Source organism: Dipodomys merriami, unplaced genomic scaffold (assembly GCF_024711535.1).
Source record: "Dipodomys merriami isolate MVZ:Mamm:240054 unplaced genomic scaffold, mDipMer1.0.p SCAF_11, whole genome shotgun sequence".
Classification (NCBI taxonomy): Eukaryota; Metazoa; Chordata; class Mammalia; order Rodentia; family Heteromyidae; genus Dipodomys; species Dipodomys merriami.
Genome location: NW_027202382.1, coordinates 44,697,760 through 44,706,602, shown reverse-complemented (window position 1 = coordinate 44,706,602; position 8,843 = coordinate 44,697,760).

The window sequence follows — 8,843 nt, the reverse complement described above, 5'->3', positions numbered from 1 at the left end:
TAAGGAAAGCATACAGGAAAAAAAAAATTGAAATTAGTTGTGACAGCTGAAATTCTCTGCTCTACAGACGACATTTGACAGGGTACTTAAAAAAATAATAAGAAAAGGGAAAGCGGTTTGGGTCGCGCGAGGAAGGGGGAGGACGGGGGATTTCAAGTGACACAAGACGCCTAATTCAAGCTTCTTAGATTGCAAAAGCTCTTCTTACCTAAGGGGCCTGCTGCCTTTATTTTTATCCAAATGGCTCAATTACCGCAAAGCCCCACAGAGAAAATTACGGATGTTTGCCTCTATTTTTCTCCTCTTGTCTCGACAACTGTAGATATTTTGTTTTCCTTCTTTCTCTCATCCTCTCTCTCTCTCTCTCTCTCTCTCTCTCTCTCTCTCTCTCTCTCTCTCTCTCTCTCTCTCTCTCTCTCTCTCTCCTTTTTTGGTAATGGGGGGAGCAAAGAGAGAAAGGGGGTGTTCAGATGAGTTGAGAGACTGAAGGCTTTTGAATTGTTCCTCTGAGCCCCCTCCCTCTCTCTCACACACACACACATATACACACACTCACACACTTAGGCCATACACTACAATTGGTCTTTTTTGTGTACGTGTCCATGTTGACATCTGTCCTTTTTATCCTTCAAACATGTCCCCAACGCCCCTTTACTCCTCTCTTCTCCTCTCCTGCCCCCCCTTCCTGGGCTCTGGCTTCCCGGAGCTTCAGTGGTTCCCTTGGGCCCCCTGCTGTACCCCTCCCTCTGCTTGGCTATTTCCAAACCCTGCAATAGACTCAGGGAGGCTTGGAGGTACCCATTTTCCAACCTTTCTATTGGGTCTCCATTTGTCATTTTCGGAATTGGCACTCCGGGGAGCCTGGGCTGGCGGCGCTGCTGTCCTGCTTGGCCATTCTGCCAGGTGAGGGGCACAACCTGCACAGACAAGAAAGCGCTCTGGGGCTCTAAGGAGGGGGTCTGTGCATCAGGTCCTGGGACCCTAATGGGATGGGGAGTGGGGGGGGGGCAGGGGAGAAAGTCCACCTTCTGTTTCTCTTCTGTTCCTGGAAGGATCTGGGCTGTCCTCTCCCACCTGTCCAGAGTGGTGCCCAACCCCCCCCTCCCCAGCCATAACCCTGCCCCACTTGTGCCCCTGGCTAGGCCACGCCCCTGGCTAGGCCACGCCCCTCTCTTGCTTAGAGCACTGCCCTGGATCCCTTGATGTACAATCCTTGTGGTCTTAACATCTTCTCTGGGGACACAGGGCCCTGCCTCTCCCTTCTCCCTGGCTTTATCCTAAGCTTGATCGCCTGTGCCCAGCCCGTGCCCAGCTCCTTCCTGCCTTGAACATTTGCAATGTAGACACCCCCAGCCTAGCCTTCTCTCTCTGTCCACTTAAATCAGCTGTCCCTAAACTGTCTCCTTTCTGTACCCCCTGCGGCAGACCAGGCCCCCCCCAACCCGCACATGGGGTGACATTGAACATCTCCAGGCCTCACGAAAAGGATGCAGTCCGTCAACTCAGCATGGACGAAGGCCTGGCCCAGCCCACGGGGCATGGCCCAAGCAATAGAAATATTCTATTACTCTATCCACTGTGACTGCCAGCAAAGCCCGCCGGCCTGTACCTGCCCGCCAGCCTCCAGTCACCAGCCATTCCTGGTTGGCATCTGTCAACTCCACCAGCCTGCCTCTTGGCCGGATATGTGGAGGGGCACACACCATGGGGGCCCCTGAATCGCTGTTGGTGGCCCTTGGGACCAGGGTCTCTCTGGGGATCACTGAATTCTGTGCCCAACAGCTCCTTCCTATGCCTGACCCCGCTGGGACCTTGGCGCCTTTGCTGCCAGTGGAGTTAAAACATGGATGTGGGGGGGCTACACGAATGTGGGGGGCTACATTGGCAGGGCATGGGCATCATGGTCAAATTCCAAGCTCAGCCATGTGTAGCAGTGTGATCCTGGGAGAGTGACTGAACTCCTCTGAGCCTCAGTGTTCTGTCTATGCAAGAGGGGAGGGGGGGAGGGAGGGAGGGAAGGAGGGAGGGAGGGCTGGGAAGGTGGCTTAGTGGTAGAGTGCTTGCCTAGCATGCATGAAGCTCTGGGTTCGATTCCTTAGTACCACATACACAGAAAAAGCTGGGAGTGGCGCTGTGGCTCAAGTGGTAGAGTGCTAGCTTTGAACAAAAAAGAAGCTCAGAGACAGTGCCCAGGCCCTGAGTTCAAGCCCTGGGACTGGCCAAAAAGAGAGAGGGGGGAGAGAGGGAGAAAGAGAGAGAGAAGAGATGGGGTGAAATAATGCATATATATTACCTAACCCTTTGTGGCTACATGATTTAGGCCTATTTACTTATCATTTGTTTATTGATTTTGCTGGTATGGGGCTAGAACTCAGGATCTCGTTCAGTTTGCTTGCTCAGCTTGAGCCCCATCACATCGGCTATGGCTCCAGTCCAGCTTTTTTGCTGGTAACTTTGGGGATGGAGTCTCTTGGTCTTTTCTGCCTGGGTTGGCTTTGAACCATAATCGTCAGGATCCCAGCCTCTTGGGTTGCCAGGTTCACAGGTATGAATGAGCTACTGGCAACACCTGGCTTACTCAGGTCTTTTGGAGTTAGAGTTTTGACGTGCAGCCCAGCCTCAACTCTTGATCCTCTTGTTTCAGTGTCTTGGGATTGCAAATGGATGCTTCAATCATTTTCTTGCCTTTTGTAGTCAGAGCACTTCCTGCCTGTCTTCCCAGTCCACCGTCTACTCAGCAAACCCCTCTCCAGTCCCTGAACACATCTGAAGAATGGAGATTAGGATTGGCCCCTTCTGGAGAACACAGGCGCAGAGAGTTGAACAGCTTGCTGAAGGCTATGAGAAACACAGTAACCTCCAAGCTCACAGAATGGATTCAGTGAAAGCAAGACTTTAATGATTAATGGTGGTCTTATAGGATCGGGCGCCTGGTAGGCAGGCAGGCAGGCAGGCTCAGAGTAGTTACAGAGAAGCATGCTAGCTTCCTAGTGGCCAGGTAGGGCTTCCTCCCCATACGCCATTCTTCATTGGCTAGGTGCTATGGGGTGTAGAATCTTCCTGGACTTGTTGTTGTTGTTGTTATTGATGCCAGTCCTGGGACTTGAACTCAGATTTTGGACATTGTCCCTGAGCTTCTTTCTAGCATTCTTCCACTTGTGCCACAGATCTACTTCTGGCTTGGTTTTATTTTATTTTTTTCTCTCCAGAAATTAGAGGTAAGAGTTTCATGGACTTTCCTGCCCAGGCTGGTTTTGAACCATGATCCCATATCTCAGCCTCCTTAGTAGCTAGGATGACAGGTGTGAGCCACTGGTGCCTAGCTATATATAGTTTTTACTTTCTCATTTCATTGTGGTCCACTTTCCCCCCTGCTAGTTGACCCACCCAGTATGCCTAGGGACCTTCCAGGTACATGGACTTTAGGATTGCCTCATCAGCAAGCTGTAAGTCCTTGTGTGAGCAAGCTCCTGCTAGTCTGGCACTCGGCATCAGGTGCCTTATCTTGAAACCCCACCACCACTGACCTTTTTTTTGGGGGGGGGTCCGGTTGTGGGGCCTGAACTCTGGGCCTGGGCGCTGTCCCTCAGCTCTTCAGCTCAATTGGTAGAGCGCTAGCCACAGCACCACTTCTGGCTTTTTTCTTTTTGCTTATGTGGTGCTGAGGAATCAAACCCAGGGCCTCATGCATGCAAGGCAAGCGCTCTACCACTGAGCCACCTTCCCAGCCCCCCCCCCCACTGACTTTATTTCCAAAAAGGTCATCCAGTTTACTGGGAGGGGGCTCAAACTTAGGCCCTCTGGATCCCAGCTCATGAGCTTTCAATGCTCATCAAGAATACCTCTCCAGCCGGGCGCTGGTGGCTCATACCTGTAATCCTAGCTACTCAAGAGGCTGATATCTGAAGATCCAGATTTGAAGCCAGCCCAACCAGACAAATCCACAAGACTCCTATTTCCAATTAATGAGCAAAAATGCAGAAGTAGAGCTGTGGCTCAAGTGGTAGAGCACTAGTCATTATTGGGAGAAAAAAAAAAAAGCAAGAAACCCCTGAATTCAAGCCCCAGGGCTGGGTGGTGGGGAGGGGGAAGAGGGGGGAGGAGAGGGGAGGGGGGAATCTATGCTCTGAACACACAACCAAAGCCAAAGGAGAAAGTCAAAGATAAACATAGAAGCTGTTCTTAGGGCCCTTTCTCTCACCTAAGCAGCACGGCAGATAGTTTTCATGATAAATGGGAACAAGCAGTTTTGTTTTGTGCCAGTATTGGGGCTTAAGCTCCTGGCCATGCCCAGTAGGCTGAGGGTAAAACTATGTTTGATCTGTGGCCAGGGGCTGGGACCAAGTCCGAGGCTGAGGGCCAGAGTCAAATTCAACAAGATGACTTAGGCAATGCCACCAAGCAAGTCATAGGTAGATCTGGGACTAGAACTCAGGGACCTACGACATAGAATCCCTGGGACAGGAGCAATTGAATATACTCTCCTCAGAGCACAGAGCTTGGCAGTAGTGGGTGGAACGCAACCAAAGCTTTTGAAGAACAAAGGAACTATAAAATCCAGGTCCAGCCATTCCTGCCTCCAAGATTTCCCAGCCTGTGGGGCAGCTTCAAACATGTTTGCTGTACCAGGCTTCAAATGAAATCTCATCCCAGAAATCTGAACAAACAACCAATGAAAGCCCTTGCCTGCGACGGAGGCGAGGTGGGAGCTGGCTCTGATCCCGGCTACCATCTTCCTCTCATTTGCCGCCTTTCTCCAGGCTCCAGAGAGCCCGAAGCTCCAGCCCAAGTGTCTGATCGGGTATATAAAGCTCACTATGGGGCTGGGGGGCTCATGCCTGCCATCCTACCTACTCAGGAAGCTGAGATCTGAGGATCATAGTTCAAAGCCAGCCCAGGCAGGATAGGAAAGTCTGTGAGACTCTTATCTCTAATAAACCACCAGAAAACCAGAAGTGGTGCTGTGGCTCAAGCGGTAGAGCACTCACCTTGAGCTGAAGATCTGAGGGACAGCGCCCAGGCCCAGAGTTCAAGCCCCATGACTGACAAAACAAAAGAAAAGCTCACCAAGGTGCTGCCAGCTGGCACCCCTACCTTCTCTTCCCAGCATGCCCCACACTTACCCCCACTTGTAGCGGCCCATGGTACCCCTGCCCAGCCTGAGCCCCACCTGTGGCCCAATATGCCAGCTGCTCCTTCCAATCCAAATGGAACTTCTCTCCAGGGGACTAACTCCTATGCACCCTTCAAAATGTCGGAAATGTCTTGAGATACTGGGGAGTCATGTGGGAATAAGGACGCCCCCTCCAAAGGAACCCGGTAAAACAAGATTTTCCTTTTGTGGAAAGACATGTGACAGAGGAAGCCAAGGTTTTATTCCGAATGCATTACTGCCCTTTGTTCTGATTGGTCAGAACTTAGGTTCACTGTGAGCTATTGGTTCATTTGAAAGGGGTTAAATTTTCCCCAAACCAGGACACCTGGCCAAAGCAGGAACTTGTTTCAAGCAACCCCTTTAATAGAAAAGATTCTTTTTGTTGTTGTTGTTGTTGTTTGTGGGGCTTGAACTCTGGGCCTGGGCGCTGTGCCTGAGCTCCTCAGCTAAAGGTGAGCACTCTACCACTTGAGCCACAGCACCACTTCCAGTTTTCTGCTGGTTTATTGGAGATAAGAGTCTCACAGACTTTCCTGCCTGGGCTGGTTTTGAATTGTGATCCTCAGATCTCCGCCTCCTGAGTAGCTAGAATGATAGGCATGGGCCACTGGTGCCCAGCTAACAGAAAAGATTCCAATTCCTACACAACATTGGGTCTTTGCCGGGAGCCTCCTCAGCTCCCAAGATGACAGGATTGGCCTTCCGGAGGGGCCTCCTTCCTGCCATTACTAGTTTGCACGAGGAAGCAATACCAAGTTCAAATCCCAGCTCTCAGCTCATGCATGGTTTCCCCAGCAATCTTGTCTGATGTTAGCTCATCAAACAGCCTGGGCCAGAGCAGTACTCTTCCACGGACGAGCTCATTCATGCCAAGAACTTGGAAGAGATGCCATTTAGGGCTTTGGGCTTTTGTTTCTGCTAGGCAGAGACTTAAGAGGCAAAGGAGTGTGATAAATCAGCAAGTTTATTCAGAGCACAAGTGGAGCCCAGAGTGGATAGAGAAGCCTCAGAGGCCATGAATGTCCCCAGGTAAGTGGCCTTTGTGCTTTATTAATCCTCCTGCCCAGGCCACCGTGGGTCAGTGAGGCCCCAGTGCCAGCTCCTGTCCCTCACTGGTCACGGCCACTGAGCAGAAGCATGGAGGTTAAGTCTGATTGGTGGGGCCAGATCGTGCGTGAGGACGGAAGTGAGTCTGATTGGTCATGCCCGAGAGTGTCCAAGGCCTTACCTCACTCCTGAGGCAGGAGTTTGAGCGGCCACCCAGGGCATTATGGGAAAAAGCAACATGTTGAGCAGGAACCCCAAAGCACTGTGGGAACAAGAAGCATCCTGGTGGGTCATATGTTGTCTTCATTTTCTTTTCCTATCTGCCTAACAGCTCTCCTTCCTTCCCCTCGGCAGCGAGTCTGGTGCACCTGTCCACAGCGGCTGCCTTCCTGCACCCTGCCTCTGGACACCATCGATGCTGGGGATGGGGCCAGCAGAGAGGAAGCCGAGGGTCTGCCCCTCTGTACCTAGCAGGCCAGGCAGAGAGGAGTCTAGCCATGAGGCAGAAAAACACAAGACTGGCCGAGTGAGTCCAGATGTTTGGAGCCTATGTGTATGGGTGGGGAGGGAGAGAGGAGGAGAGAGAGAGAAAGAGAAAGAGAGAATGCATGTGTTGCCAGTCCTGCAGCTTGAACTCAGCACCTGGGCTCTGACTCTTAAGCATTTTTTGCTTAAAGTTGGCACTTTACCACTTGAGCCACAGCTCCACTTCTGGCTTTTTGGAGGCTCATTGGAGATAAGTGTCTCCAGACATAGCCAGGTGCTGGTGGCTCACGCCTGTAATCCTAGCTACTCAGGAGGCTGAGATCTGAGGATCATGGTTCAAAGCCAGCCTGGACAGGAAAGTCTGTGAGACTCTTATCTCCAATAAACCACTAGAAAAATGGAAGTGGTGCTGTGGCTCAAGTGGTAGAGTGCTCGCCATGAGCTGAAGAGCTGAGGGACAGCGCCCAAGCCCAGAGTTCAAGCCCCACGGCAAAAAAAAAAAAAAAAGATGAGGGAAGAGACCCAGTAGGTTGGTGGCAGGTGGGAGGTACCCCAGTTTTATAACTGGGGACCTCCTTTTAGCTCTGCTCTAGACTTGAGACTGTGAAAAACTGTCTCATTGTTTTTCTTCTTTCCACCTTTATGTATTGGCCCATTTTTGTTGTTGTTGTTTTTCTTTTTTTCTTTTTTTTTTTTTGTCAGTCGTGGGGCTTGAACTCTGGGCCTGGGCACTGTCCCTCAGCTCTTCAGCTCAAGGCGAGCGCTCTACCACTTGAGCTACAATGCCACTTCCGGTTTTCTGGTGGTTTATTGGAGATAGGAGTCTCACGGTCTCTCCTGCCCGGGCTGGTTTAGAACCGCGATCCTCAGATCTCTGCCTCCTGAGTAGCTAGGATTACAGGCGTGAGCCACCAGCGCCCGGCTGTTGTTGTTTTTCTATAATGAGCATGTTACGCTGAAAATCAGAAGAAGCAATTAAGTTCTTTTTCTTTGTAAGATCTGAAAAGAAACCTCACACACATGCACACATGCACGCTCACACGCACACACACCAGCTAAAGTTTACCAGGAAGCAGAAGCAGCATGTAAAGCAAAAATGAAGTGGGTGGCGATTATCCCAGGGAGCTGGGGGGAGCGAGTTATTTAGGTGAGCTCATTCACCTTGACTTTGAGCTTCCCCAAGGGGAGAATGGCAGGGACACGGCTCTGCTGGGCAGAAAAGAGGAGTCAGGGGATGCAAGGAGGAGAGGAGGAGAGCTTCTGTCTCTGCGTGTGCACCCAGGCCTGGCCTCTCCCAGAGAGCACTGTGGCTGTGCTGTCTGGGCTGGCCACAGGCCTTGGCCAGCCCCTCAGTTTCCTGCCTGGTATCTGTCGTCCTAAAGCAGCAAGGGCGGGGCGGGCGCGGGGCTCACGGCAGGCCCACTGGCCCTGGCCAGCGCGCAGAGCAGAGGCAGGAGCTGGGGACTTGCACTGCACGCCGCTCTAATGGCGTCCTGATCAGGAGGTGTATGGTGCTCACAGATAGCAGGGTGCCTAGTCATCGCCCGTGTGTGACGGATGGGACAAGCCACAGGCAAACCTATAATCCCCTGATTCCTTCCTTCCTGACTGCGGTATTTAACCGCTGCGGCTCCAGGCTGAGGTGAACTGGGGCTGGGACAGTGGGAAAGGTTATCTCAGGACCCAGCGCTTGGATCATTGGCTCCTAAGGAGGACTGTCACTTCTGCCACCCAGCCTGGGGGTGAGCGGCAGAGGAAGAGCTCCCTACTTCTGCCCTCTCCTGTTCCCCCAACTTCTTTGACAAAGAGAAATCTAGTGCCTTGCTGCCCTCACCCTCTCTGTGGCTGGCTCTTACCCTGGGGAGAAAGCCACGCCCCCTTGCTGGCCCCACGGGGGAGGGGGGGGATCCCACCTGGCTGCTCCCCAGCCTGCCAGCGCTTCCCTCCTGCTCCTCCAAGCAGACCTGTCTCAGGACATTTGCACATGCCACTCTTATCCAAGGTGACTCAGCCTGCCATGCCTTGGGCTGGCCAGGTCCTATCCTTCAGGCTGTAACTTACCTCATTGGGTCAGGGTGCAGGCAACAGACCCCTTGGTGTCATGGGCCCTCCAGACTGGGGGAAGGGGAAGTTCTGTGTTTGGCAGGCTCAGCTC